This window comes from Lissotriton vulgaris, chromosome 1_1 (assembly GCF_964263255.1).
Source record: "Lissotriton vulgaris chromosome 1_1, aLisVul1.2, whole genome shotgun sequence".
In the NCBI taxonomy this organism is placed as follows: Eukaryota; Metazoa; Chordata; class Amphibia; order Caudata; family Salamandridae; genus Lissotriton; species Lissotriton vulgaris.
Genome location: NC_141685.1, coordinates 1371696105 through 1371706104, shown reverse-complemented (window position 1 = coordinate 1371706104; position 10000 = coordinate 1371696105). Strand labels below are relative to the sequence as shown.

Here is a 10000-nt window from a genome sequence, read left to right as displayed (position 1 = left end):
GTGCATTGCAGAATATCAGGAATTTGCTGTGGGACACCTTGAAAACTTGCATACAGATTATGTGCACACACCTTGCAGTCAGTTGTTGTGGCCGAGTGGTTAAGGCGATGGACTAGAAATCCATTGGGGTCTCCCCGCGCAGGTTCGAATCCTGCCGACAACGAGAATCTTTTTAACATCGGCTACAATTTCAGAAGTTAACCTTTAGTATTTCTTCCATGTCAGTTTTATAAATAGGTGGCTTATTTTGGTGTCACTATTGCCATATCACATATTTATTATCGCTCCCCCTTTCATATCTTTGCTATAACTCTCGTCCTTCATTAGCGCTGGTGCAAACGCTTCAAATTATTATACCCTGCCTCTCTCGGTCATACCTGTGCATGCACTTGAAACTTACTTTACCAATAAAAGAAGCAAATAGAGAAATAAAATAAAAGTGCTAGCTGGATTAGGCAAACACACTTCATAAAACTGCATTTTCTTTTCTATTCTCCCCCGTGTTACAAGCTTAACTGCTCCCTGTGTAATTTCTCTTAACCTGCTGTACCTGGAAGAGAATTTCATCTACAAGCTCTTTCTGTGTTTTTTCCTAGTCTTTTCTTTCCCTTTTCTTAGATTTGTAACTGTTCCTTTAAGTGCTCTATTTAGGCGCCATTAATCTCATTTGAGCTCCTTGTACCTGCTGCTGTTTTCTCCACACCTCATACTGTCTTTTCCCTTTTTCTCTCTTCCTCTGCGGTTGGTGGCTACTTTCCAAAGCGTCTGATGCCCCAATGTTCCTTCGTCTTGTTGTCAGACGTGAATTTGAAAAGCAACAAAATTAACAATCCTTTACCACTCACACATGGCAGAAGTTTATACTTTAATTCAATGAGCTAAGAAAAGTGTGTTGTGGGGCCCCTGTGAGAAGGTGGCCTGATATGCAGTGCTCACTATTCTAGTGAACACTATGTATCAGTCCAGCAACCCTTATTGATGATTGGTTGTAAGTCAACCTTATAGACCAGCTATCCTAGTAGCGTGGATACGAGCAGTCTAAGGCTAAAGACTCGAGAGGGCGTGTTAAGCCAGCTATTATACCACACATATACCCCTTGAACACCAAGTGAAAGGACACCACACAAGTGTTATGAAAATAAACAGTTATTTATTAAGAATCACAACAGCCCTGTACTCTTTATGAGGACAGGGTACTAAGCACAAACCAAAACTCTTACAAAAATACTTAAGTTAGCACAGTATATACAAATGCCCGAGGGGCACGGAAAACCATATACTTGAAAAGTGGAATGCGAAATTACTAGCAGGTAAGTACAGTACTAATAGGCTTTGGAATCGCTAGGACTTGACTATAGAATCGTTAGATTACTTCTGGGAGACCCAGGGGACTCGGGTGCAGTGTGTGCACTCTCACGCGAGATGAGGGACAAAGTCTATGGTAGCTAGAAATTGCAAAGTTAGTGTTCTCGGGCGAACCCGACCTGGTAGGGAGAAAACGAAAGTAGATTCTGACCCTTGGATAGTGAGGCTATGCTGGGGCACCGAAATGCCGAAGTTACCTAGCCCAGGGGCTGCAGCTGCATAGGACTCAAAAGACGTCGGGAATCCTCGTTGACGGACCAGCAGCCTGGAAGAAAGAAGTTGCTGGCAGGCGACCAGTGAAGAAAGTTCGGTGGATCCAAGCCTGGATCGATGGAAGATGACACCTGAAAGCAGAGGGGACCAAGTTCGAGACTACTAGCCAGTAGTCAGTGGGCACCAGGAGGGCACCGGATGGTAGCCACCTCGATTAGGTGAGTGGGTGACGCTGTGCTCGAAGATCTCACGGACCAGGAGGTGTTGTCAGCGACCAGGAAGGAGGATCGAGCTGTCCCACGAAGATAGAAGCTGTCGGCGTCGCTGGACCCAGGATTGGGCAACAAAGCCTTGGCAAATTCAAGCCCACGTGGTGGACCTAAAATGGCGTCTGGAGTGGACCAGGAGGGTCCGGGGTGCCTCTCTTCAAGAAGGAAGCAAGGGCCAGTCTGGAGCAACCAGACCAGCAGCAGTGACATCGTCGGGCGTCGTTCAGAAGGCCACAAGCCAGCCGGCTAGTAGCCAAACAACGCGGTGCACAGCAAACAGCAGAAGGGCCCCACGCAGATCGTGGAGATGCAGGGAGGCTGACCTTGGGTGCTGGAGCTGCGCAGGGTCGGGGCTTCTCGGACCCCAAAGCACTTACCAGTGGAGGACACGGTGGGCTTGTTGTAAAGATGTCGTGCAGTCTTGGCGATCGTCGGTCCCTCGAGGTCTCGTCGCACTCACGGTTCTCAGCTTTGCTGTAGAAGTGAGTAGAGGTCAGAGGTGCCAGGGAAGCCGGGTCTCGTCGAGCTGGGTCGTCGGATTCGTGATGAAGGACTTGCAGCAGACCGCAGTGCTCTTTAGGATGGTGCCTGCGGATGCAGGGTGACTACTCCTTAGCCACAAGGGAGAATCTTGATGAAGAAATCTTGAAGTCCTTTCGCAGAAAGTCGTGTCTTGATTCCAAAGATGATCTAATTTGAACAGGGGGCCCGCTCCCATCTTTATACTAGAAAAGGGGGCTGACCCGGTGACTAGGTCCTGCCTATGGGTGGGACTAGGAGGGGGGTGGTTACACCCCTCTCCCCTGCCGGACTTCCCCAGGCCAGGGGCTGGTGTGCCCCTGGAACTGGTTCTGACTGGCCTATGCGTAGTGAGCACCGGGGTGCCACTCAGCAGTCACCTTCCTGAAAAGCCCTGCCTACCCAGGATACACAAAACCCTGTCTGGGATGGTGCTAGCACCGCCCCGGACAGGAAACCCTTTGTCCAAGCCTCCCTCGCTGGAAGGACTCCCAGCAGCAGGAGGTCAGACTCGTGTCTGTGGTGGCAGCATCCATTTTGTGGAGCTGAGGCTTTAGTTAACTTTAACCGGGGCTCACAGTTACATACATGTCGTGTCCCTCTAGAAGGGTGGAATGCTAACCCCGTCGCCAGAATTGGCGAGGGGTTAGTATTCCAATTCGTATGACACCTTACTCGACATGTTTTGATAAAGCAATACCAAAGTTGGCATTTAACCGCGAGGATTATAATGCACTTAAGAGTATATGGTATGCGATATCATGGAACAGCTATTAGGACTTGGTTCCGCAAGCTGCAGACGGGCTCAGCTCATGCCAGAGCACCATCTCACACGATTCCAAGCACTCTGCCTTCAGGATTGTCAAGGCCTGCCATAGGAGTGACTGATAGGAATCTGTGTGTCCATTTTAGGGTTAGGTATAGGTATACTACACCTACAGCAAAGGGTGATTACACGACTTTGCCCCAGCTGTCATGCAGCCAGTTGTGTCAAATTTAGGAGGCCAGCCAGGGGTGGCATAATACATGCTGCAGCCCCTGGCAGCCCTGGGTACACCTATGCCCTGAGTTACAGGGTCTGATAAGGTGGCCCAGTACCAATTGGAAATGTACCTAGGGTACATGGAATCCATTTTAAAGAGAGAGCAGTAGGCCTGGGGTCCCGATTGGCAGGGTCCCAGGTCGACTATGTCCAAAACCAGCTAAAACACAGGGCAAAAAGTTGGGGGCAACCATAGTCAGGATGTACCTTCCTACACAACCCCCCCCCCCCCAAACGAAAGGAGATAAGGCTATCCTTGTCCAGGTAAGCCTCTATTACCTAAGTGGCCATATAAGGAAGGACCAGCTCTGGCTTGGTTTCCCCCTGTGTCATGGTCCACTAGGCAACCCCTCACCCTAAGGGTATCTGAGGGTCTCCACCATAGGGAATCTCTGCCTTTGGTGTGTCTTGGGAAAGAAGAAGGCTGATGCTGGGATTGAGTACTGAAGTGAGGCTCCTCTACCTTTGGGCTCAACTTCCTCCAATCACCATTCATCATGTGTGCCTTTCTTTCTTTAGCTGAGATGCACTGAGCTCTCAGGGTCAGCCTCTGGCTACCTAAAGCTGGAGGCTGAGTCCCTCTGTTTGGCTTACTGGAGGGACAGGTCAGGTCTGGGGTTTTTAGGCCCCATGTTTGGCTGTGCCCAACAGTGTCCAGCTGTGGGAGTTCCCTAACTACTTTTAAGGGGGATCCCTCAGGAGTCTGTTCTATTTTCACTTGGCTAGGTTTACCAGCTTCAGTGATCCTAATCTGCTGATTAAGGGGTTCTTTTGGACAGGGGGCCCTTTGGGGTCCACCACTGGCCTCCCTGATCTCTTCAGCCCTGGGCTGACTGAGGCAGGGTAGAGAGGGGCAGGTTACCTGCTCCAGACTGGGTCCCACCTGGGAAGGGTCCACTGCCATCAGGGGCTCTGCCAGGCTAGGCCTGACTACCTCTGGGGCAGTTCCTTCAACAGGGGTAGAGTCAGTTCCCTGAGGAGGCTGGCTCTCACCTAGTGTCTGGGAGGGGTAAGACTCTTCTTCCTCCTCAATGCTCTCTGTTTGAGTGGAGTGATCCATTGTTTCAGGCTTCACAACCTCACTATCTGTTTGAGTGGAGGCTGAGACCATTTCAACCTTGCCAACCTTTTCAGGAGGGCACTCAGTTTGTGTTTGGGCTGTGACTGTCACAGTCCTCCTATCCTGCTCTGGAAAGTCTGTCTGAGCCTGGGCAGTGGCTACCCCTGCCCTTCCAACCTTTTCAGGGAGGAATGGTGCTTGGACTGGGGCTGTAGCTATTACTGCCCCACTAACCTGTCTGGATAGGCCTATCATTCTGGAGTGAGTTTCTTGTTCCACCTCAGCCCATGCTGAGAGTTCCAGGTCATTCCCCATTAAGCAATCTACAGGTAGGTTATCTGTCACTGCCACTCTCATGGGCCCTGTGACATTACCCCAGCTGAGCTTGACTACTGCCATGGGATGCCTTCTCTTCACTCCATGAATGTCTGTCACCTGATAAGTAAAACCAGGGGTCAGTTGAGCAGAGGGGACCAGATGGTCACTCACCATGGTGAGGCTGGCCCCTGTGTCTCTGAATGCCTCAACTTTCTGACCATTCAATAAAACATCTTGTCTATACTTTCCCAAAATGTGGGGTCCAGTAGTGAAGTTGGCAAACCCCATGCCAGTCTCACAGACAAGAGTGTGGTCAGGGAACCTGGCTAGGCCATAGTCCTCCTGATTGCCCAAAGTAATGCCCACCACATTCTTGGGGGCACTCCCACCACCTGGGGGATTACCACTAGTGGTAACAGGAGATTTAGGAGTATTACCTGGGGGTATATTTCCCTTATTACCATTTTTAGGGCAACTGGCATCACTTTTGTAATGACCCACCTGTTTACAGGTATGGCAATAAGGTTTCTTCTGTTCTGAAGGAGTGTTCTGGGACCCACCACCCTTGTTGGAGTTTTGGGGCCCTTGGGAAGTCTTCTCTGTGGATTTATCCCCACCCTTCTCTTGAGGCTTGGTTGATTCCTTTTTCTGGTCACCACCCTGGTTTTTAGGCCTAACCCTGGTTCTGACCCATTTGTCTGCCCTTCTACCCAATTCCTGTGGAGAGGTCAACTCAGAGTCTACCAGGTGCTGATGTAATAACTGGTTCTGACAATTATTTAAGATTTGCTCCCTCATAATTAGATTATACAATCCTTTAAAATCAGTAACCTTACTACCCAGTAGCCAGCCTTCAAAAGCCTTAGTGGCACAATCAACAAAGTCAGTCCAATCTTGAGACTGAGTTTTCTGGGTGTCTCTGAACAGCATCCTGTATTGTTCAGTGGTTAAACCAAACCCATCAACCAGTGTATTCTTCAAGATTTTGTAATTGTTAGCATCCTCCACCCTTGTGGTGAGGAGCTTATCTCTACCTTTACCATCAAAGGAGAGCCACAAGATAGCTGCCCACTGACTTTGGGGAACACCCTGCACAGTGCAGGCTCTCTCCAAAGCAGTAATCCATTTGTGGATGTCATCCCCTTCTTTAAAGGGGGGCACTATCTTATTCAGGTGCTTTGTATCAAAACTCCTTTCCCTATTGCTAGGTTTATTGCTGCCACCAGTGGGCTGTAGCCCACATAATTCTTGCTCTCTAGCAAGGGCAAGTCTCTCTTTGGCCAGGGCAAGTTCTTCCCTTTCAATCCTCAGTTTGATTGCCCTTTCTTCAGCTTCATACACTCTCCTCTTAGGGGAAGACATCCCTCTGTGAGAAGAGTTGAGAGAGCCATTGGTTCGAAAGGATATGTTAGAGCCTCTTGATAGAGACCTAACTCGTCCATTCCCAATGTTAAGCTGACCTGAGAGTGGGCCCAGGGGTCCCCTAGTACCAAGCTCATGTCTGCTTAAGTTGGACCTGGTTAGTCTACTGACTTCTACCTGTCCCTTATCTGCCTCATCCCCTGACAACTGGTCCTCATCCTCATCCTCAGCATCATCTGCTTCCTGGAGGGGATGTTCCTGGCTATCAAAGGGTCCCTGTAAGGAGGGCAAACTTCCTTCTGGATTAGAAGGGTCTGGGTTACCAGCCCTACTGGCATCATAAGCCTCTAAGAGACCAATCAGAAAGGAAGTGGTGGGGTTAGACCCCTGTTTTAGTTTCCTGAGAGTACACACTTGTCTCATCTCATGGAAGCTAAGAGCAGCATATTTTGAAGTAAGGACCTGTGGAGGGTCCACTGACACAAGGGGATACTCAGAGTTTCCTCCTTTGTCTGACATGCTGATTCTAGTGTGGTGTAAGTGATGCACCTACCTACACTATGTGTTTGCCTACTGATCCCTTGCTAAGAGTTGCAGCCAAGGTGTGCTAAGCCTTGAGGAGCTACAACAGCTGGTTCAGTAGAACTCAGAGTATTCTAAGCTTAGTTATATGTACTAACAGTACTTATGTGATCTTTCAACAAGATATTCTTAGGATACGTGTGGCAAAACAACAGCAAGCTCAAATCCCACCGCTGCCACCAATGTGAGAAGGTGGCCTGATATGCAGTGCTCACTATTCTAGTGAACACTATGTATCAGTCCAGCAACCCTTATTGATGATTGGTTGTAAGTCAACCTTATAGACCAGCTATCCTAGTAGCGTGGATACGAGCAGTCTAAGGCTAAAGACTCGAGAGGGCGTGTTAAGCCAGCTGTTATACCACACATATACCCCTTGAACACCAAGTGAAAGGACACCACACAAGTGTTATGAAAATAAACAGTTATTTATTAAGAATCACAACAGCCCTGTACTCTTTATGAGGACAGGGTACTAAGCACAAACCAAAACTCTTACAAAAATACTTAAGTTAGCACAGTATATACAAATGCCCGAGGGGCACAGAAAACCATATACTTGAAAAGTGGAATGCGAAATTACTAGCAGGTAAGTACAGTACTAATAGGCTTTGGAATCGCTAGGACTTGACTATAGAATCGTTAGATTACTTCTGGGAGACCCAGGGGACTCGGGTGCAGTGTGTGCACTCTCACGCGAGATGCGGGACAAAGTCTATGGTAGCTAGAAATTGCAAAGTTAGTGTTCTCGGGCGAACCCGACCTGGTAGGGAGAAAACGAAAGTAGATTCTGACCCTTGGATAGTGAGGCTATGCTGGGGCACCGAAATGCCGAAGTTACCTAGCCCAGGGGCTGCAGCTGCATAGGACTCAAAAGACGTCGGGAATCCTCGTTGACGGACCAGGAGCCTGGAAGAAAGAAGTTGCTGGCAGGCGACCAGTGAAGAAAGTTCGGTGGATCCAAGCCTGGATCGATGGAAGATGACACCTGAAAGCAGAGGGGACCAAGTTCGAGACTACTAGCCAGTAGTCAGTGGGCACCAGGAGGGCACCGGATGGTAGCCACCTCGATTAGGTGAGTGGGTGACGCTGTGCTCGAAGATCTCACGGACCAGGAGGCGTTGTCGGCGACCAGGAAGGAGGATCGAGCTGTCCCACGAAGATAGAAGCTGTCGGCGTCGCTGGACCCAGGATTGGGCAACAAAGCCTTGGCAAATTCAAGCCCACGCGGTGGACCTAAAATGGCGTCTGGAGTGGACCAGGAGGGTCCGGGGTGCCTCTCTTCAAGAAGGAAGCAAGGGCCAGTCTGGAGCAACCAGACCAGCAGCAGTGATGTCGTCGGGCATCGTTCAGAAGGCCACAAGCCAGCCGGCTAGTAGCCAAACAACGCGGTGCACAGCAAACAGCAGAAGGGCCCCACGCAGATCGTGGAGATGCAGGGAGGCTGACCTTGGGTGCTGGAGCTGCGCAGGGTCGGGGCTTCTCGGACCCCAAAGCACTCACCAGTGGAGGACACGGTGGGCTTGTTGTAAAGATGTTGTGCAGTCTTGGCGATCGTCGGTCCCTCGAGGTCTCGTCGCACTCACGGTTCTCAGCTTTGCTGTAGAGGTGAGTAGAGGTCAGAGGTGCCAGGGAAGCCGGGTCTCGTCGAGCTGGGTCGTCGGATTCGTGATGAAGGACTTGCAGCAGACCGCAGTGCTCTTTAGGATGGTGCCTGCGGATGCAGGATGACTACTCCTTAGCCACAAGGGAGAATCTTGATGAAGAAATCTTGAAGTCCTTTCGCAGAAAGTCGTGTCTTGATTCCAAAGATGATCTAATTTGAACAGGGGGCCCGCTCCCATCTTTATACTAGAAAAGGGGGCTGACCCAGTGACTAGGTCCTGCCTATGGGTGGGACTAGGAGGGGGGTGGTTACACCCCTCTCCCCTGCCGGACTTCCCCAGGCCAGGGGCTGGTGTGCCCCTGGAACTGGTTCTGACTGGCCTATGCGTAGTGAGCACCGGGGTGCCACTCAGCAGTCACCTTCCTGAAAAGCCCTGCCTACCCAGGATACACAAAACCCTGTCTGGGATGGTGCTAGCACCGCCCCGGACAGGAAACCCTTTGTCCAAGCCTCCCTCGCTGGAAGGACTCCCAGCAGCAGGAGGTCAGACTCGTGTCTGTGGTGGCAGCATCCATTTTGTGGAGCTGAGGCTTTAGTTAACTTTAACCGGGGCTCACAGTTACATACATGTCGTGTCCCTCTAGAAGGGTGGAATGCTAACCCCGTCGCCAGAATTGGCGAGGGGTTAGTATTCCAATTCGTATGACACCTTACTCGACATGTTTTGATAAAGCAATACCAAAGTTGGCATTTAACCGCGAGGATTATAATGCACTTAAGAGTATATGGTATGCGATATCATGGAACAGCTATTAGGACTTGGTTCCGCAAGCTGCAGACGGGCTCAGCTCATGCCAGAGCACCATCTCACACGATTCCAAGCACTCTGCCTTCAGGATTGTCAAGGCCTGCCATAGGAGTGACTGATAGGAATCTGTGTGTCCATTTTAGGGTTAGGTATAGGTATACTACACCTACAGCAAAGGGTGATTACACGACTTTGCCCCAGCTGTCATGCAGCCAGTTGTGTCAAATTTAGGAGGCCAGCCAGGGGTGGCATAATACATGCTGCAGCCCCTGGCAGCCCTGGGTACACCTATGCCCTGAGTTACAGGGTCTGATAAGGTGGCCCAGTACCAATTGGAAATGTACCTAGGGTACATGGAATCCATTTTAAAGAGAGAGCAGTAGGCCTGGGGTCCCGATTGGCAGGGTCCCAGGTCGACTATGTCCAAAATCAGCTAAAACACAGGGCAAAAAGTTGGGGGCAACCATAGTCAGGATGTACCTTCCTACAGCCCCTACGAGCCATGGTGCTTGCTTCATCATAATTAGACATGCAGTCATTAGCCACAGCTCTGATTATGGGTCACTGAGGTCAGTTTCAATAATTCCTCAAAAACCTAACCATGCAGTCCCCCCTAACTGTGTAGTTATCTTGCTTTACTGCTGTTTGTGTGATTAGCTGGGAGGAGCTCACGGCAGCATCCTCCCAATAAAAGTGTAGATGGACCGTTCCTTAACTCTTTCTTGCTTCACATACAGATGGCTTGAGGAGGTACAGGGGAGATGCAGGTCTAATAAACAGAATAGAATATCTGCGCCAGGTGTGTTTCTCTGCATTGGTGTCCCATCACAGGCCCACCAGTGTATGTGTGATCTTT

The 10000-nt window shown here is 50.0% G+C and overlaps 1 non-coding gene across 1 annotated transcript; it reads left to right on the top strand.

Moving 5' to 3' along the window:
- Window positions 1–81: 81 nt before the first annotated feature.
- On the top strand, window positions 82–163 carry TRNAS-AGA (transfer RNA serine (anticodon AGA)). The gene has a single exon. It is a non-coding gene; the product is annotated as a tRNA-Ser (tRNA).
- Window positions 164–10000: the final 9837 nt, after the last annotated feature.